At 45.9% G+C, this 21,575-nt stretch overlaps 1 protein-coding gene and 1 pseudogene across 5 annotated transcripts in view; one reads left to right on the top strand and one right to left on the bottom strand.

The window, feature by feature from the left end:
- ST3GAL3 (ST3 beta-galactoside alpha-2,3-sialyltransferase 3) overlaps nt 1-21,575 on the top strand; it is a 178,911-nt gene that overhangs the window by 127,617 nt on the left and 29,719 nt on the right. The window lies entirely within an intron of this gene.
- Nucleotides 9,428-10,312, bottom strand: LOC308241577 (small ribosomal subunit protein uS5-like; annotated as a pseudogene). Its single transcript has one exon. The product of its transcript is annotated as a small ribosomal subunit protein uS5-like (transcript).

Raw genomic sequence — 21,575 nt, 5'->3', positions numbered from 1 at the left:
CTTTGAATAATATTCATGTAAATAAGTCATTATGAAGTTCCCTGACAATTTCCTCATGTTGCTGGCATAGTGAAAGAAATGTTTTCTTGATATTGCCCTGGCTTGTTGTATTTATCCCTCTTTATCACCAGACATCTCAACTTGAAATGTATTTGCCTAAACTTCCTTTCCACTCCTTCCCCTATCATTTATCTTACAAGCATTTCCATATAGTGGGTACCATGCTAGGTACTAAGGATGCAGAGTAATACATCATTTCACCCTAGAACTTCAGTCTGGAAGGGGTGTCAGACACAAAAACAAAATTGTCACACGCAGTGTTGATGTTATGGTAGCTGAAAGTACAGGATGCTGTGAGTACACAGAAAGGAGGCACCAAATTAAACTGAGGGAGTCAGAAAGCTTTTGTTTTTCTAAGGAGGATTTTCTAAGGAGGATTCCTCTTCTCTCATTATTGACAGTACCTCTTGATCTTCATTGAAATTATTTGCTTCTAGCATTTAAAAGCCAGAGATGATCCTCTCATTGGTTCATTGATAAGTATGCCTCACCATCATTCAGTTGAAAACTTTTTTTTTCTGTTTTGGTTTTGTATTTAGCCAGGGTAGGTGCTACAAGTGTCCATGGATGGGATAGAGTATGTCAGTAGTTACTCAATATTTGTGGTCTGTGGACCTGAAATGTTCATGGGCCCCTCAAGGCCATACCCAACCAGAGCCAAAGAACTATGCCTTTTCCTGGTCTCCTGACCTCTTCTGGAATCACTCACTGTCTGCCCCACACCCCTGTATTCTCTCAGCACTGCCTGTTCTCCAAGACATCCAGGTAAGGACATTGTCATGGTCCCCTTCAGCAGCCTGGACAAAATGCCGAAGTTCCTTTCCCTCCTGACTGTAAGCCAGCAGCGCTGGGAGTGTATGTAACAGAGAACACCTTGAGAAGCCATCTTTTTTGGGCGAAGTGGTTAGAGAAGGATTTTTGAAGGAAATGGTATTTTATCAAAGTTTTAAAGATTTCATAGGAATTAGGCAGTTGAAAAATTATAGGGGTGTTCTAGACAGAGGGAATGTATAAACTAAGAGCATGAGAGCCACAGGATACTCAGAGAACTGCAAGGGTTTCGGCATATTTGGGGCACAGTGTCATGTCCTAGAATGCTGGGAGACAAGGCTGGAGAAGTCATCCAGGGCCTGGGACCCTTTTACAAGTCGCTCTAAAAGGATTTTTATTATAATCTGAAGAAAATGGGAAATTATTGACATGTTTTAGACAAGAGTCAAGAGAGTAAGGTGATCAGATTTGCTCTTTGGAGAGACTGCTAACCTAATAATGGAAGATGAATTGGAGGAGGAACTTGGAAACGTGAAGGCCAGTTAGGAGACTGTTACAGTAACTGCTGAAGGCAGTCCCTTAGGGATGAAGAACAGAGACTTGGTAACACACAGGAAATACAATCAAAGTGTCCCTTCTCTCTTCCCAGAACATCTTGTGTGGCATTTCTCCCTCCACCACCACATCTACCCCTCCGGGACAGGAGCCTGTCATTCCTCTTTGTGGTCAAACCTCACACCTATTTTGCCTACTGAATTGATTTGATAATTAACTGGGTGAGGAAGGCTGGGCAGAGGGAAGCATCTGGAATGACTCCCAGGTTTCTGGCTTTAAAGATAGAAAAAAATAGGGATGCCATTCATTGAGATTGGGAACCCAAAAAAAAAGAGCAATTGTTTCTGACTTTGTGAGAAAAGAGGAAAGGGCAGAGATTGTGAATTTGGTTGTGGACGTAATGATTTGAGATGCCTATGGAACACGGAAGGAGAGAGATGGAGTGATCACATGCTTGTGTGAGCCTCGAGTCCAGGAAAAAAGATCAGAGCTAGAGGCAGGCAGTGGGAGCCTCCTGTCAGCATGTAGAGGAAGCTTTGGCGGTGGGTGAGGCAGTATAGGGTAGGTGTGTAGACTGGGTCCCAAACTGGCAGCTTATAAGCTAAATCCTTTTTAGGGATTGAGTCCATTATAGCTTGTCATAAGCCTCCACTTCTTGTTGTCTTACATCTGGTCCAACTAATATATTTATAGTATCTTCTTGGCTCTTTTAGGCATTTGAGGTTATACATTTTAGAGGGAGAAGAAGAAAGCAGGAGGACATAACTCTGGGGAATACCAACTCAAAAGGGATTCATAGGAGAAAAAACTAATGGAGGAGAGTAGGAAAGAATGGCCAAAGAGATTGGAGGAAATCATGAGAACAGTATTTTGTTCTCTTCAAAGTTATGGGAGGCAATGTAGGCAATATGTAATAAAGTATAAAATGTGGATTCCATTTGATGCAACAATTCCACTTCTAAATATTTCACATAAGGAAATAATCATATCTGTGCACGCAAGTAATTGTAATATGATGCTTGTTGCAGCATGTTTATAATAGCAAAAAATTGGAAACAACACCATGTCTCCTAGTTGAGAATGATTAAGTAAATGTTGCATGTCCATATGATGAAATAATATGTAGTCATTAAAAATTATGATGTCAGACTACATTTACTGACATGTCTCCACAATTTTTTTATTAATTTTTCAAGAGCAAGTTATGGAACAGGACATAATTCCACTTATGTGAAATGTCTAGTTATAGAAGGAAATGTCTGGAAGCCTTCACACACAAATTTCCCAATAGCTAAATCTAGTAGAACTTGCTCTGGGGGTCTGTGTCTTTGACCTTTCTGTGGCTTATGACATTGTTAAACTTTCTTGGCTTCTGCTCCTTGTCGTCTTTCCCTGACCTTTGTCCCATAGGCTGGCAATCAGGACTGAAAAATGGCAGACTTGGTCCTGGGAGAATCCTTCAAAACTGGCAGCTTGTTTGAATCCTAGGCACACCCAAAACAGGGCAGTTACTGGGCAGTTCTCTGGAAAGGAGCGATTATGGACAGTATTTCCCTGGTCCTTAGTTCCTTTGAGTCTACATAACTCTTCAGAAATGAAACCCTTCCCAGGGTCTCTGGGTACAGGTTTCCTCTCTTTACCCACCTCTCACACCCTCTGGCAAAATTGCCCTGCTATCCCCTCTCTCCCATGCCTTCTGTTCAATCAAAGGGTTATTTTTATCAGTGTTGTGTATGCCATGCTTGAATCCTGGCAAAACACCAGAACTTTGGAATAGACACCCGAGATAGAAATAGTCTCCCACAACCCCTCTCTTTTTAAAGTGTTTCCTTTTAAAGAGAGAAAACAAGTTGTCTAAACTGTAGGCAGCCCTACCAGTAAAGTCCCCAGACACTAGCACTGAGAGACTGCACCTGCTGCCACTTTGGGACTTGCTTCAGCCCAGGGGGAGACGGTTCCTGCCACTTTCCTGGGCTTGGTGGGCCTGGAATCCATGTGTCTCAGAATCACAGAATACCTGGTGCATCCCCCATGCCCAACAGCCAGAGGCTCTTAACTTCCAGGAGCAGCCCATCCACTCCAAGATACTCGGTAACTGGAGAGTTTGAACCAAGAAACACCAAAATCTGCCTTTCTATGACTTCCACCTGTGGGCCTAGTTCCACTTGTCTGAGAGACAGAGCAAGTCTAGTCACTCTCTCTATCAGATTTCAGAGATTGGAAGTTGGTGATCATGTGCCTTCAAGTCCTCCCTAGCCAGACATCTCTGCTCTTGAAGGCCCTCCCTATCATGCTGGTTCTCTTCTGTGGTTCTCCACTTTATTACTGTTCCTTTAGGAGGCGCCCAGAGTGGAGTTCATGCTTGCTCAGAGGTGGCCTGCCATGCAGAAAGCATCAGGATAAGCTGTCCTCCCATTTTTAATGCTCCTCATAGTGACACTACTTTAGTGGTCATGTCACATTGACTGTAAGCCTATTCTTGTCGTGCTGTTGTCTAGTCCCCATCTCCTTCCCACTCAAGACTGTGATAGAATTTATGGGCCCAAATCAGGCCTGCCCATGTAGCTGCCTATTCAGAGCTCTTTGGATCATCCTTGGATTTCCAACATAAGCTGTTTCTTTCCTCTCTGTTGATTTGATGATTAAGCCATTCTATCTTTATCCAAACAGTATACATAAAACAGAGACCAAGACAAGCCTAGAACTGACCTGGTAGGTGTGAGCAAAACTGTTCACCAGCTACCAAACTTGCAAACCATCCTGCGATTAGCCCACATTGCTATTCCTCTCTCATACCGTCAAGACATTTTCTACATGCTCTTCAACAGTCCCCAGTAGTATCTGAGAGCTTCATGCACAGTTTCCTCCTTAAAGTAAGCACCACAGACTTTGAAATCAGAAATCTCATGTTTCAGACCTGGTTTGTCCCCTTCTCACCTAGGACAAATCACTTCAACTCTTTGAATCTCAGTTTCTGCATCTGTAAATTAGGGGAAATACCCGTCATGCTTATTTCAAATGGTTTTTTTGAAGATGAAAGGATTACAGTATAATGAGAAACAGTAGGTAAGAGTAAGCTGATGATAATTCATAAAAATTTGTTGAAAACCAGAGTGCTTACAAATGCCTGGGGGAGGGGGAGTCAGCACTCAGGGACCTGGGACAGAGCAGAATAGGGCTTCCCGGGAGGGTCTTAAAGCAGGTGAGAACAGTCGGCCTTTGCTAGTCAGTCTGCTGTGAGGATACATGCTGAGAGGGCTGTCAGGAGGCAAGGCAGATGGGACCTCAGAGTTTGGACCTAGAGATGGAGATGTCCTTGGTGAGAGCTGTGTCTCTGCAGTGGTGGGGGTGGAAGCCAGCTGACCTCAAGCTGAATCACGAGGTGAGGATCTGTGGTCGGTGCGTGTGGACTGTTCCCAGGGAGCGTGCCTGTGAAGGGAGAAGAAAGACAGGCTGGAAGCTCGGCGAGTGTGGCCCTGAGGGTAAAGTGGATGTCTGGACGGCCAGTGGGAGGGATCCTGTACACAGCCAGGAAAAATGGAGCTACAGAGAAGAACGCTGGCATAAATGATGTAACAGGTCCTTAGAACAGGGAGGGCAGGAGTTGGCCTTTGATCTCCAGAAGGACACTTCTTCCATTTGACAGCAGGGTGCTGAGAGAGAAGCTTGAGAAGGGTGGCCGTGTTTGTAAGACCACTGTGGGGAGTGGAAGAGACTGCTTACCAGGGCAGCCAAAGACTATCAGGCAGCAGAGCAGGCCATGTGGGAGACATGACTCTGCAGTGGCTCCAGCTCATGTACGGATGTGAGTTTTCTCCAGCAGGCTTAGTCCTCCAGGTAGGGACAAGGATTCTGAAAGAAGTAACTCCAGACCAGAAATTCCACCCCAGATTAACGGTGCTTCCTAGAGGATTCATCTGTAGGAAACCACTTCTGTTCCTAAAGTGAGGAGAAAGGTGCTGGGAGTTGGGGTAGAGACAGGACTCAGGCCACTCCAGGGGGAGCAGCCATGGCCAGACCCATTGCTGCCAGACGAACAGCTGGCCAAGGATGGTTAGTTTTCAGGAGCCTCCCAGCATGTGGAGACAGCAGTAGTCTGGTGGGTAGACCACTCTGGCTTCCCTGTGATGAGGTGGCCAAGTCCTTGTCAGGTTGTACGCTGAACGTGGAGGGGCCCAGAAGAACCCTGGAGAGGGGCTAGGGAAGCAGTCAGGCTGTGTTGCGGTATAGCCCGTGAGACTAAGACAACACGTGCCCATGGGTGAGGGCTGCTGGAGCTGTGTCGGTGGAGTATATGCAAGAGGCTGGGGTAGGAGGCACAACAGTCCCTGGGTCCTTGATACAAAGATCTGGTCTGAGGACAGTGCTTCTGAATGCCTCACGTCATTCTGGAGCCTTCAGCTTCCTGAGTTAAGGCAAGGTGGCTCACCTCTAACCAGAGGAATCAACGTCTGAGAGCAGGGCCCAGCCTGGCCCAGGGCTGAGGGAGTCCTGGGGTGCTGTTGGAAGTTATTGGTAAGTCAGGTACTACCATCAACCCTACCTCTGACCTGGCACTCCCTTTGGGAGAAGGAGGGCATGGCTGATACCAAAACTGGGAGGGGGGGAGGAAGTAAGGAATGGACAGTTATTGAGCAACATGGTACGCCACGAACTTTGCATGCTTATCTCATTTCATCTGTGAGGTAGCGGTATTATTAGCCCTGTTTTTTATTCATTCATTAAACAAATATTTATTGAGTGCTTGCTAGGTGCCAGGTGCTGCTCTGTGTGCTGGAAATACAGCTGTGAGCAAAACAGACAAACATCACTGCCTTTGTGGAGCTCATAATTGAGAAGCCAGCCAAACCCAGATATATAAATAAAATAGGTAGTATATGAGACTGTAGGGAGTGCTAGAGAAAAATAAAGCAGGAATGGGGAATAGAAAGTTGGGGAGGGTAACTGGGAAAGGTGACATTTAAGTAAAAACCTGAAGGAAGTTAGGGAGGGAGCATGCTGATATGGAGGGGGGCAGGAGGGGAAGAGCCTTCCAGGCAGAAGAAACAGCCAATGCAAAAGCTCTGAGGTAGGATCCACAAACAGAAAAGACACCTATGTTGCTGCAAAATAGTAAGAAATGAAATCAGAAAGTTAAGAGAAGTCTAAAGCACAAGGACATTGTAGGTCATTATAAGGATGGAAGATTTTGAGCAGAGGAGTAACAGGTGTTCAAGGATCACTCTGGCTGCTTTGATGAGAATAGATAGACTGTTGTGAGACAGGGAGTCCAATAGGAGGCTTTTGTAATAATCTATGAGAGAGATGACAGTGACTTGGACCACAGTGGAAGTAGTAGAGGTGGTGAGATGTTGTCATGTCCAGGATATATTCTGAAGGTAGAGCTGACAGGTTTGCTGACATCTCGGAAGTGGGTATAAGAGAAAGAGAAGAATGTAGGCTCACTTCAGGAATTTAGCCTGAGCATCTGGAGGAATAAGGTGCCACTTACCAAGAAGGAGAAATGACTGCAAGAAAAACAGGTTTTAGGGGGAGTATTAGGAACTCAAGTTTAAACATGCAAAGTTTAAACTTAGACATCCACATGAAGATATTGATAGAGAAGGCAGAGGACTGTGGGAGTCTGGCATTCAGCAGAGAGGTCTAGTCTATGAAGTGAGTGAGTGTAGATGGAGAAGAGTAGCAAGGACTGAGCCCTAGGGCATATCCACATTTAGTGGTGCAGGAGAGGAGAAAACTGCAAAGGAGGAATGCCTGGTGTGATAGTAGGAAAATGTGGTATTCTGGAAACCAAATTAAAGAAGTATTTCAAGAGGAGTAATAATGTAATATGTTGCTGGTAGGTAGGGTGATCATATACATTATTGTCCAAACTCAACACTTTTGAGAGTAAAAATGGACATTATTAAAAATTGCTACAGGATAAAACACATAAACCAACATCGTCCCAGGCAAATCAGAGTGTTGTATGGTTGCTTTACTGGTAAGTCAATAAGAATTGGCCATTGGGGAATAATCCTCGGCCATAAAAAAAGAGTGAAATCTTACCTTTTGCAGTAGCATGGATGAACCTAGAAGGTTTTATATTAAGTGAAATAAGTCAGTCAGAGAAATACAAATACCATATGATTTCACTTAAATGTGAAATCTAAAGAACAAAATAAATGAACAAACAAAACAGACTCATAGATACAGAGAACAGACTGGTAGTTGCTAGAGGGAAGGGGTGTTGGGGGACTGGGTGAAAAAGTTGAAGGAATTGAGAAGTACAGATTGATAGTTATAGAATAGTCATGGGGATGTAAAGTACAGCATAGGAAATATAGTCAATAATATTGTAATAACTATTATGGTACCAAGTGCATACTGGAAATATCAGGGGAACACTTTGTAAAGTATATGATTGTCTAACCACCATGCTGTACACCTGAAACTAATACAAAATAATAGTGAATGTAAACTGTAATTGAAGAAAAAACATTTCTTGTTTTTCAGATAATCCAGTTAAGGGCAGTTAAAGTACAGTGTCTATGCTATAGTCTTCCCAAACCAGCAACATGTTGTAGGTGGGAAAATCATTTTGAGAGAGACACCATAGTAAATTTTTCCAGCAGCGAATACATACAATGCAGTGGGGAAAGTGAGACAGTAAATAAGGAAGGAGCTAAGGTGGCCTGTGTGTGCTGTCACTTTTTGGAGATACCCAAAAGTCTAACAAAGCACATCATGATGAGTTGGCTCTCCTTTTCCAAGCACATAACTACACCATTGGATGCTCTTGCTTTCTGTTGCTATTGTGCTTTCCTCTATTTCTATGTTTCCTTCTGTTAATTGCTCTAAGTTATTATGCTAGACGTAAGATTGGTTTTAAAGCTTTCTCTGGCATATTCATAAAAAGAATGAGATGTGGGTACCATGAGAAACTGTTAACAGTGTTTGATCAGGACTCTCTCATCTTGTCCCTTCCATGATGTTTGTCATTTTATACAAAGCATCTGTTAATCTGATAATGTTTTAAAAGATATTTTAAAGAAATAAGTTTCATTTCAGAATGAGGATGGTTGGATCCAACTGGATCATCCTCACTGTAGGGTTTGAATATAGAGAATATTTCATTTTAAAAAAAAAGAATTGACCATTGGATTTAGCAACATGAAAATCATTGGTGACTTTAAATGATTAATTTAGGAGTCAGAATGGATTTGTGAGAAATGGGTGAGGAACAGTCAGCAATGGCAAGTGTGCATAACTTTCAAGGCCTGTTTCAGTAAAGAGAAAGAAATGGGTGGTGGCTGAATCGAGGTGGCAGATGTTTAGGTTATCATTATACTATTCCAACTTTTCTGTGTGTCTGAATTTTTTTCATAATATAGAGTAGGAAACGTGAAAATTTTAAAGCTTTAATGAAAGGGGGTGTTGAATATGAGAAAAATAACACATTTGCATGCTAATGGGAAGGGATAAGGTCCTGGGAGCAAACCTTCACCTTAGTTACAAATATGAGCAGTTTAAATAGAAAGGAAAGTAGAGAATGTAGTCACAATGCAGGCAAGTGGTGGTGTGGAGCGTGTGGAAGTTCTGTTCTGATAGTTTCAGTTATGTCAGTGCAGTGGTAAGCAAAGTCATCTACTGAGATAAGAAGGAGGAAGGAGGTGTTGGAAATGTGAAGAAAAAGGAGGAAGTATGAATAGTTTTCTAAGAGAATGGGAGAATAACTGGGCTAGTAGCATATGGTACAATTTCCAGGTAGCATAAGGGCCTCACTCACTTGAAATTTTTTTTAATGTTTTTTATTGATTTCAGAGAGGAAGGGAAAGGGAGATATAGATAGAAACATCAATGATAAGAGAATCGGCTGCCTCCTGCACACCCCCCACACTGGGGATCAAACCTGCAACCCAGGCATGTGCACTGATTGGGAATCGAACCATTGACCTCCCAGTTCATAGGTCGATGCTCAACCACTAAGCCACACCTGCCAAGCTCAATTTAATTTTTTTTTTTTAGGCTTAAATCATCACTTCATTTTTCTTATATAAAATTATGTGGTGGCCACAGCTGGAGCCTGGGTCCTCTGCACACACTGCACAGAAACTCTGGTGTGGGTCTTTACAAGATGGTCAGTGAATTCCTGATAGGGAGACTTGGTGAACACAGTCTCTTTCCAGAGATCTGGGGTGAGATAGCTGTAGGTCTTAGAGATGGCATCAAAGGTGGCCTTGGCGAAGTTGCCCAGGGTGGCAGTGCAGCCCCTGGCCGAGGTATAGCAGTCATCAATACCAGCCATCATCAGCAACTTCTTAGGCACAGGGGCCGAGACAATGCCAGTACCCCTGGGGGCAGGGATGAGACGCACCGGTACAGAGCTACAGCGGCCAGTCACCTTGCAAGGAACCGTGTGGGGCTTGCCGATCTTGTTTCCCCAGTAGCCTCGCTGCAAGGGCACAATAGAGAGCTTGGCCAGGATAATGGCTCCACAGATGGCAGTGGCTACTTCCTTTGAGCACTTAACACCCAGACCAACATGTCCATTGTAGTCCCCAATGGCGACAAATGCCTTGAACCAGGTCCTCTGGCCAGCACATGTCTGCTTTTGCACAGGCATGATCTCATCTTTGAGGGATGCCCCCAAGAAAAAGTCAATTATCTCAGATTCCTTGATGGGCAAGGAGAATAGATAGATTTCCTCTAGGATTTGATCTTCATGTCCTTAACCAGGCGGCCCAGCTTGGTGACAGGGATCCACTCCTTGTCCTTGGCCTTGCCTCCACGAGCTCCGTGGCCTTGGCCCCTGCCCCAACCCCGGCTGCGACCCTGGCCCTGGATGCTGCTGCCAAATCCTCCAGGGAAGCCGCTGCAACCTCCTATTCTGGGGCTCCCCCCCAGGGCCTCCAGGCCCTCCTGCAGCACCGGTGTCATCCGCCATTTGGTGTTTCGTCGGAAAAGAAGCTCAATTTAATTTTTTAAAGAAAATTTTTTCTGGCTTTATTGAGATTTTTTTTTTAATTAAGGCATAATTGCTATGTAAAATTATATTAGTTTCAGGTGTACAACATGATTCAATACTTGTATACATTATGAAATTTATCACAGTAAGTCTAGTTAACATTCATCACCATACAGTTATAGAATTCTTTATAAAGTTTTTTTCTTACGCTAAGAACTATAACTGGAAGTTTGCACCTTTTGATTCCCTTCACCCATGCAGCTCACCCTCACCCCTGCCTCTGGCAACCACCAGTCTGTTCTCTGTATCTATGAGTTTGAGGTTTTGTTTGTTTGTTTTTAAGATTACACATATAAGTGAGATCACATGGTACTTGTCTTACTGTCTGACTTATTTCACTTAGCATATTGCCCTCAAGGTCTATCCACGTTGTCACAAAGGGCAAGATTTAATTCTTTTGTATGGCTGAATAGGATTCCAGTGTGTGTGTGTGTGTGTGTGTGTGTGAGTGTGACATTTTCTTTATTCATTCACTCATCAATTGTCACTTAGATTGTTTTCTTATCTTTTACTTGAATCTAAGGTGAGATGAAGGAGCATTTGTTTTTCTCTAGCCAGCTGCATTTTTCTGTGCAGGTATATGCCCAGAGTAGGTAGGAAATTGAATTTAACCAGAGTTGTGTTTTAACCAAGTGAGAGAGGAACAAACAAGTTGAGGATGAATGCAAGGAAGTGATTATAATGATTGCTTTGGAATTTAAGGTGGGTAATAATTGCAGTAAGAACATAAGGAGGTGAAGGACACTGAAAAGATGAGGGACTGTTGAAGTTTAGCTGCAAGAGCAGTGAGCTATCAATATATGGATAGGTGAAGGCAGTCAGAGTGGGAGATTGAGATTAGAGAAGGTTTTTGTTATTAGTAATGACCCAGTCTAGAATATAATCCTATATAATAAAGAGCTAATATGCAAATGGTCATCGCGCCCTCACACCGGGGCCGAGGGACCTGAGGCCACATCACCCACCCCGGCGCCAGGCCGGGGGACCAGAGGCTGCACCCCCTGCCCGGTGGGGCTTGATAGGGGACCTGAGGCTGTGCCCCCCGCCCTGCAGGGCTTGATGGGGGAGGGGCCAGCTGGGTCTGGGTCTCACGCGATTTTGAGGTGCACGTGGGTGGGCGGGGACTTGATTCTGGGTCCCACAGTGTGCCCGAGACTGTGACAGGAGGGAGATTTTCATATACATTTTACTAATTTTCTTTCATCTCTGACACTTCTATTATAGAGAAAGGGCAAATAGCAATATTAAAATATTTCCTCTAATTAATTCCCTTTTAATGTGCACAAATTTCATGCACTGGGCCACTAGTTGAGGAATAAATAGCTGAGGTAGGATAGAGAATAAGATCACTGATGAGGGGAGGGGTGGAGGGGGAGTGGAGAGGCGGGGGGGTGGTTGGTAAGGGCAGATCTGCCTTGGAGTTACCATTTTCTAGGTATAGAAGGAAGCTCATCTCACCTATTTCCTGCTTTTTGAGGAAGGAATACACTAAAAATATTGAGACTGGTGATCATTGCTTCCAAATTTCTCTTCTTCACTTTTTTTTCACTTGAGCCTGTACTGAGGGGAGAGGGACCTGCCAAGGAAGGTGGTGCTGGACTTTGCCAAACACAAGGATCTATATCCATAAGCTGGCAGAGATTAGACAGGCAGCTAAGGTCATAGAGCAGGGCCTGGGGAACAAAAGCCAGTCAAGCATCAGAATTTTTTTTTTTTAATATATTTTATTGATATTTTACAGAGAGGAAGGGAGAAGGATAGAAAGTTAGAAACATCTGCCAAAACCGGTTTGGCTCAGTGGATAGAGCATCAGCCTGCGGACTGAAAGGTCCCGGGTTCGATTCCGGTCAAGGGCATGTAACTTGGTTGCGGGCACATCCCCAGTAGGAGGTGTGCAAGAGGCAGCTGATCGATGTTTCTCTCTCATCGATGTTTCTGACTATCTATCCTTCTTCCTTCCTCTCTGTAAAAAAGTCAATAAAATATATTTAAAAAAAAAAAAAAAAAAAAAAAAGAAAGTTAGAAACATCGATGAGAGAGAAACATTGATCAGCTGCCTCCTGCACACTCCCTACTGAGGATGTGCCTGCAACCAAGGTACATGCCCTTTACCAGAATCAAACCCGGGACCCTTGAGTCTGCAGGCCGACGCTCTATCCACTGAGCCAAACCGGTCAGGGCAAGCATCAGAATTGAGAGTCTTGGCTGTCAGGTGTGAGTGATTAGGTCATAGAAGCCCTCATAAGGTACTGAGGGCCGGAAAGGCTAGGGATTTGAGCCTAAGGCAATAATAACAACGATACGGTGCTTATGAAGATCTTCCAAGGAAGGAACAAGATGGGATGGTGCTTGTTTGTTTCCAGAATCCTTCACTACTAGACATAGGCAGTGTCAAGGGAAGATGCCTAGAATGACCTATAGCAAGTCTCTGGTCCTCTTCCTGGTGGTTAGCTGGATGGCCTCGGGATGTTGAGTATGGCAAGGAGCTCAAAGTGGATGGGCGTGAAGCACAGTGATAAGACCATCTAAAAGTGACTCTTAGCTTGTCATGAGTTCAGATATAGGACCTTTTGGATTGGCAGGGGCCAGGACATCTGTGTAGAGGTGAGAAATAGCCAAAGTGGTGGAAGTAGCAGCATCTGAGTTTGTCCAGGGGATGAATTTTTACTGTAGGACAATTCTTCCTATGCATCTTAAAAATAGGATTATGCCAGTAGGGTTCCCATCTTCCACTAGCTTGACCCATTCTATTTGGCAGTTCATCTGGTATTTGGGGAGACAGAATTCTGCTCCTGCAGCCTCACCCCAAATTTCCAAAGTCAAGAAAAATCTGGAGCTCCTGGATTAAAGAAGGTAGCTGGAGTATTTCCTGTAGGAACAGAGTGCCCAGCTAGGGAAATTCCAAGGCCAGTCTTCAGTAATGAATTGCTCACTGGGGTGGTGAAGAGATGTGTGATGTAATCCACCTACGTGGTTCAAGGGCTTCAGACTTCCCTGGCCAACGCAGTAGGCACACACCCTTCACACTTCCCTATGGAGAGAAGCAGTTAGGCTACACTCAGGCCCCCGAGGCAGTGAACAGCCAGATGGTTTGTCCTCTAGTCTGTGACTTGGGTACTCTTGGTTGGGAAAAAAAAAAAAAAAGAAGAAGAAGAAGTTTAGGGGAAGATAATGGACTTCTTTTTAAAAAAATATTTTGAGCTAGCATGCCAGTAAGACACTGGGCAAGAAGGTCCAGATGCAGTTGTGTATATAATTCTTGAATTCAGAATATAGGCCTGAGTTTGACAGGAAGACTTAGCAGCCACCAGTTGGTCATATGCATCTGAATGTTTGGAACTTGAACTCGACCTTCTGAAACAGTCATATTTTTCAGTCTTTTTTTTCCCCAGGCCTTCCTGGGACTGTACACAGTGGTGGGATACAGAGCAGATGGTGGTCAGCAACGACTGCCCTTGTGCCCTTCACCATGGCTGTCTTCCTCAACCCCCTCCTCTGAAGGCAGGTGGTCTTATTTGACAGGTCAGCTTCTGCTCATTCACTGACATTTTGTCTCATTCCTAAGCAGAGGAAAAATATGGCCTTCCCCTTTCTCTGGAAATTCTATTTACCTATGGGGCTCAGAAAATAATATGACTGTATTAGTTTCCTGTAGCTCTGTAACAAATGGAAGGCAGAAGTCAAAATCAGCATCCCCGGATTGAAATCAAGGTCAGCAGGACCATGCTCCCTCTGGATGCTTTGGGAAATTATCTGTTCCTTGCCTCTTTCAGCTTCTAGTGGCTGCTGGCACTCCTTGGCTTGTGGCTGCATCACTCTAGTCTCTGCTCCTATGGCTACATTGCCTTTCCTTCTGTATGTGGTAAAATCTCCCTCTGCCTCTCTCTCTAAGGACACTTGTGAATGCATTTAGGGTCCACTTGGATAATCCAGGGTAATCTCCTCATCTCAAGATCCTATCTTTATGAAGCTTATATTCTAATAGGTAAACACAGACAATAAACAACTAATTAGTAAATTATCTAGTAAATTTGAGTAGGATAATATTTAGAGGGAAAGAAAGAGTATGGCAAGGTGATTGGAGCAGGTTGCAGTATTATAGAGGATGATCAGAGTTCACCTCATGGGAAAGGCGAAGTCTCAATAAAGACTAGAAGGAGGGGAGTGAGTAAGCCAAATGAATATCTGGAAGAAGAATATTTCAGTACAGACTGCGTGGCTCAGTGGTTGAGCATTGACCTATGAACCAGGAGGTCAAGGTTCGATTCCCAGTCAGAGCACATGCATGGATTGTGAGCTCGATCCCCGGTGGGAGTCATGCAGGAGGCAGCCGATCAATGATTCTCTCTCATCATTGATGTTTCTATCGCTCTCTCCCTCTCCCTTCCTCTCTGAAATAAATAAATAATATATTTTTTAAGAAAATAATATTCCAGGCAGAGGAAACAGTTCAAGTAAAGACCCAAAGGCAGGGAGGAGTGTGACTGATAGTGAGCAGGGGGAGAGTAGTAGGAGATGAAATTAAAGAAGAAACGGGGAGTGGGCTGTCAGGGTCATGGATGGCTTTATAGGCCATTGTAAGGACTTCACGCTTTACTCTGGTTGAGACAGGAAGGCATTGCACATGTGGAAAGATTGATCTTTCATAGAAAAATGGGCAGTTTCTCAGTTTTATCAAGAGGGAAGGAGGAGGAAGTAGAGTAGATGCAGGTAGTTTGCAGACTGGGTATAAGATAGACTCTAACTCACTTAGCACGTATTTGTTCAGCACAGTTCTAGGTCCTGAGGAATATGGCAGTGAACAAATTAGGCAGGTCCTATTCACATAGAGCTTACATGCTCCATATTATTATAAACCTAGTACACACAGAGAGACTAAGCAAATGAACAAGGTCATGTTAAATAGTGCTAAATGTTGATGAAGAAAATAAAATGAGTGATAGTGACAGGAGGAGGAACCCCACATTCAACACAGGAACTAGAGCAGACCACTCAGGGGAGGTGACATTTGAACAGAGATCTGAATGAAAACAAAGAGCCAGCCTTGGAGAGATCCAGAGGTGTTCTGGAAAGGTCTCGGTGTGGAAAAAAAGTCTGTAGTATTCAAGGACTGGACAGAAGTCCAGTATACTGTGGCAGAGTGAGTACAGGGGAGGACCTGAAATGAGGTGAGAGGTAGGTGAGGATTAGGCCATGTAACCTGTTGTTTGGTTTTATTCAGAGGGCAGTGAGAAGGTTTTAAGCAGAGGAATGGCGCAATATGGTTGATGATTTAGGAGTACCATTCTGACCTTTCTAGATAATGGAATGAGGGGCAAGAGTAGAAGCTGGTCACTGACTATTGCAATAGTTAAGAAGTTATTATTTGGGCCCTGCCAGGTAGCTCAGTTGGTTAGAGCATCATCCCGATACACCAAGGTTGCAGGTGCGATCCCCTGACCAAGAATCAACCAATGAATGTATAAATAAATGGAACAACAAATCAATCTCTTTTCACCCCCCTCAAATACATTTTTTTAAATTAAGAGGAAAAAAGAGGTGATGAATTGGATCTGGGTGGTAGCAGTGAAAACAGAGATAAGTAGATGGATTTAAAATATATTTAGAGATTAACAGGATTTGCTGATGACTTGGATGAAAGGCAGCCAAGAAAAAGAGATGAGTCAAGAATGACTCCAGTTGGTTTATTTGTGAAATAGGTGTTCCTCTTTGTAGAATGTGATGATCCTGGGCTAATGAGTAAAAAGGAAAAGAATGACTCCTGGGTTTTGCTTAATCAACTACATTAGCCCAGCCTTGCCTTCCTCGCCATCAAAGCCAGAACCTCCACCCCTACACATGGTCCTATGCACCATTGGTATTCTTACCATTTCTTCGAGTCTCCATCACACTCCTGTCCTTGTAACTAATCTCGTATAGCAGTGCCCAACAGTGCAACCTATCCAGCCACCTTTTTTGCTTCTGGGCTGCTGAACTGTTAACAGAGACATACAAACATATGCATTGATCCCTCTATGGCTTCATGGTCTCCAGCCTCTGCCAAGTACTCAGCACTGCTCAGCAATCCTTGTCCCTGGTTGACTTAGCATGGTGACTGTTGCAAACCTTTACTGTTCATTAATTACTGCAGTCCACTCTTTCACACCCCAATCCCTAACCCCAGAGATTTCCCAAAGAAAAGAGGCAATCTGGTGAGCATCCTCTCAGGTTCCTCCTTTCTCTAAACACACCTATCAGAGTAGCCATCTTCACATCCTCCCTCTTTTCCAGGGAAAATACATCCTGCCTTCCGTGTCCCTCCACTTACATTCTGGCTCTGTCACCTTCCACTCCTTGGAGCCTCACTCTGCTGTTACCTCTGTCTCTTGCACCCCTCCCCCTTCTCTGCTTGTCTTCATCGCACCGGAATACAAACACGCTCAATTCTCCCTTCTCCCACTCCAATCTCCAGCTACCATTCCATTTTCCTCCTTTCCTCCACCACCAAGTTTCTTTAGAAATGGTCTGATCTCTCTTGAACACTTACTTTCTCACTTCTCTTTCTCCTCAACCCCCTTCACTCTGGTTCTGTCGCCTCTCCACCCCTGATAGTATGCTCCCTAAGAGGCCCGTGACTTTCATGTGATCCCAAACGCAATTCGATAAATAAAAATATGAATGTAAATTGTGTCGATCCATGAGAATATTGTGAGGGTGAAGAATGATAATGTGCATAGAGCACTTAGAACAGTGTCTAGACAGGGGTGGGCAAACTTTTTGACTCGAGGGCCACAATGGGTTCTTAAACTGGACCGGAGGGCCGGAACAAAAGCATGGATGGAGTGTTTGTGTGAACTAATATAAATTCAAAGTAAAGGAGCGGAGGGGAGAGCAAGAGAACCCTCCGCTCTTTCGGCTCCGCAGGCCGGATAGAACAGCCAAACGGGCCGGATCCGGCCTGCGGGCCGTAGTTTGCCCACGGCTGGTCTAGAACATAGTAAGAGCTCAATACCTATAAATCACTGTTGTTATTATTGTTACTGCAGCATACATCATATTTCACAATTGCCTCCGTTTGTATTTGGCTGCCTTGACCATAATCTGTGAAGGCAGGGACTCAGAGCTGTTTGTTGTCATATTTTCAAAGAGTAGCACAGTGCCAGGGATTAGCTGGGCTTACCACATATTAGAGAGATGAATGGTGGGCACTGGCGACAGATGGGACCGTGTCCCTGGGCTTTGGGTTCTGTGGCCTCTGTCAAGAGTCCAGCTATCATCCAGGCTCTCAGTGGGGGAGGGGCACTTGCCTCTCATAGCATCTTCTCAGCACATAGTTCTCTCTTCCACCTCCCTTCCCTCCCCTTACTAGGAAGTTTGGGCCCCTTTTCTTCCTCCTCTGTTCACACTGGGTACAGGCTGTCAGCAGTCAGTGGGAGCCCTGTCAGTGGGAGCCGAGGCACTGCCCCCTCGAGGGCCTCTGTCTCAGCCTCTCCATTCCTCCTTCAGCACAGGCCTCCCTGCCTGTCATACATGTCATGCATGTGGCTCCAGCCTGTCTGGACACAGATGGGGCCACAGTCCCTAAGCAGGCAGTGGGGCAGCAGCTGCCAGTATTTCTGACCTGGAAGCGGTTTGCTGTGAAACATTGGGAGACATCATTGGAAGCCTGGTCCTTTGGAGCAGGGAATTCAAAGTGTCATGAAGAGCCACACAAAGGCAGCCCCCCACCCCCAGACCTCCACAGGGGAGCAGAAATTTGGCCACACTATGGAGCCTGCTCCTCCCTCTTCCAGCCAACTGGCATTTATTGAGCACCTGCTGTGTGCTTGGCTGTGTGCTAGGGGTGGAAGCAGATAGGTATATCAGTGTGTGGCAAGTACTGTGAGGACAGAGTGCATGAAGAAGAGTGGAGACCTGAGGAGGGCTTAGTCCGCCCCGTGTGACCCAGGAAGACTCCTACCTATAGCAGTAGAGAGGCTGGAGTCCTTTGAAGACTGGGCAGAAACTCAGCGTGTGGATGAGAAGGGAGGAGAATTCCAGGCAAAGGGAACAGCGAGTGTAAAGGCATGGGAGTGTTAAGAAGCTGGCAGAGTCTAGAATCTCTAGTAGTTGGATATGGCTAGAGCTTAGGGAAATGGGGGAGAAAAGAGGGGGAGTCTGAGGAGGGAGAGGTGCCACACCACAGGTGCCAGACTGGGAGGTGAAACGTGGTCCTCTAGTAGCACGTGCAGCTAGTAGAAACCCTTACAAAACTGTTAAGTTCAGGGCTAAACTATCTGACTCTAGGACTCAGAGTCTTCCTCCCCATATCTTGGCTCTGCTTCTCTCCAGGTTTGACTGTTCTGTAGACAGTTTCTCTGTGTACTCACAGAAGACGGCTTCAGCAGTTTCAGGCCCAGGCTTGGCAAATTTTCTCCATAAAGGTCCAGATAGTAGATACTTTCAGCTTTGCAGGTCACAGCTCCTCAGTTCTGCTGTTGTGGCATTAAATAAAGCAGCCATAGGTAAAATGAATGAGTGTGGCTGTGCTTTAATAAAACTTGATTTATAAAAACAGGCAGCTGGCCTATGGACTGTAGTTTGCACAAGCCCTGTTCTAGGCTTACATGTACAGCGCGCTATCTCAGAAAAATAGAGAGACCCCCACATCCCCCATTGCCCAAATAGTATTTCAGAGAAGAATTTGATTTGTTCCACTTGGGTCAGGTGTCCATTGTTGAGCCAATGGCTATGGTTCCGAGGACCAAAGTGTCTTGATTGGCTAGCCTGGGACATGTGCCCATCCCAGTAGTAGTGGTAGGGTCAGCTCACCTGGGACCACATGGAATGAAAAGTGGGATGCACTTACAGAGAAGGAGAAAGAAATGCAGATATCCACTGCAGTGTGTCAACAAGAAAGAGCATGAACTGAGTGCCCCAAGTTGCCAGCCTTGATCCAGCTTGAAATTGGTCCTGACACAGTCTCAGGGCACCACGCCAACCCCGACAGCGCTGATGCACGCCCTGCCCTGGCTTTTCCCTCTGTGCAGAGTTTGCACCTTCGCTGCTTGATTTACACCCAGTCAGAACGCACTTGCCCACTCACTCCTTCACACTTTGCTCCACCTGCCTGGGTGGGACTAGGGGAAGATTCACCGCGGGGGGGGCGGGGGGGTGCCTGGCAGAGGCTCCTCTGCCCTGGGCGGGTGCTGCTTCACTCTGTCCAGCCTTAGTATCTCATTCCTTGTCCTGATGAGAAAGTTCTCTTCTCTCTTGTGCCTTCGCCTACACTACCCTTGTCCTTGAATATCCTTCCCAGCATTATCCACAGGCTCACATTTACCTGTCTTTCAAGGCTCAGGTCTGTCTTGTCCATCTCCTTCAAGATTTTCCTGTACCCCTAAGTTTGTGTAAGACCTTTGTATCCCTACCTATTCCAGAACACAGGATGCGCAGCCGTTTTATGATTATTTGTTTACCTGTGCCTACCATTAACTCCTTAAGGGAAGGACCACAGCTGATTTACCTTTAGGTCCCCAGCCAGCACTCAGCACAGGACCTAGCACTGAGTAAGCAAGTCGTTTTGGATGGGGCAGGAGCTTCGTGCTCATGCTTGGAATGGTACTTGTGGGTGATGCCTGCAGTTTGTCTCCTCTATCTCTGGGCTGCTTCCCCTGGACATATGCCCACCTGCCCTTCAGATCTACCATCCTTTCTCCTCAGACGCCTGCTGGCCCATGGGATTCATTTAGGTGGTCAGCAGGGGGAGTGGCAGCAAGGCATTAAGCTTGACAAAGCACTTAGAAAGTGCTCACTTTGCTTGGACATGAACCAAGGTCTTACTGTGCAGGGCTATTTATGGTGGGGCTGCCGTAGCAAGATCCCAAATAAGACCAAGGTAGATTCTAGAAACCTCTGACCCTCTGCTTTGTCCACCTGCCACTTCCCAGAGCCAGTTCTAGGAAGATGGATCTGTGGGGTTTGGCTTTTACCCCATTGAATGACAGTCTCACTTTTGGAGGGACCAAGGCTATGGCTGAATCTAATAGGCTAGTTGCTGTGGCCCTGTTCTCAGGACCCACTGCTGGGCTCTGCCTTCCCTTTGTCTCTTGGGCGTCTTGAGCTGCTCACACTTGCTAGGCACAGTTGCTAGAGGGCTAGAGGCTCTGCAGGCTCTGAGCCACCTCATGGGGGCTGAGTAAAGCAGTGGAAACACTAGAGGAAGAGCACAGTGGCTAGAGGGCTGGCCACTCAAGCAAACAGGCGCAGATGGAGAACTGACACTGTGCTGCCCTAATACAGCAAATCCACATCTGGAGGCACCTTTTTCAGTTGTGTTGGTGGGATGAAGACCTTACTGTGAGGCTGCTGGTGCCCGCATGCAACTAGTCCCCAACCTCTAATAAGACCCAGTCAGCTTTCCTGCTGCTCTCTGGGTACAGGCTGATGTCCTGGGCCTTAGGGAATGGTTTAGGTCGATGAGCTAGAGTTGGAGACAGTACCTTCTACACACCACCTCAGCCTTACCATTGGGCACTAAGTGAGCTAGAAGATCCTTTTGCCCTTTCTGACTGGTCAGAGTTTGTAGGTTCTATGGGCAGGTCAGCCTCTTGGGTCCTGGGGTCCCAGCCTGGCTGTGAGAGGCACAGGGCGAGACCCACCCATAGCACATGCCTTTCTAAAGCTCCAAGTCCCCAAACTACTATGCTCTAGGATCTAAGGGGGAAAAGACAGGCAGGTCTCAGTGCAACTTCCGTCTTCTCCTTCCCCTGTTCCTTCTCACGCACTCACACACACCCTCCTGAAACCTAATCCCGGGGCTGCCTCTCGTGCTGGTGCTCTCCGCAGGGCTGGCGGGCTGGGGCCTGCCTACTGGAGCCTGCCCCACCCTGCCCTGTTACCCCCTAGGCCAGGGCAAGCAGGTCAGGCATCCCACACCCCGCTAGTCTGACCAGTCATTCTGCACCTCAGGGGCCACCTCCGCCCTCACCAGGCTCCCAAACTGGCACCCTAGTCCGGACAGAAGCCCCTGGATTCTATTCCAGGTGCAGCGTGAGGCTCTGCCCAGGCCACCTGCAGAATTCACACAAACATACACACATACACCACCTCTACCATCACCCCACCCCATTTCCTGTTGTTTACTGCCAGGCTCAGCTTCCAAGGCTCTGCAGGCCCTGAGCCACCTCATGGGGGCTGAACAAATCATAGTGGAAACACTAGA

Source organism: Plecotus auritus (genome assembly GCF_963455305.1).
Source record: "Plecotus auritus genome assembly, chromosome: 2".
Lineage (NCBI taxonomy): Eukaryota > Metazoa > Chordata > Mammalia > Chiroptera > Vespertilionidae > Plecotus > Plecotus auritus.
Note: the sequence above shows the minus strand (reverse complement) of the source record. Positions and strands in the feature narration are given on the sequence as shown.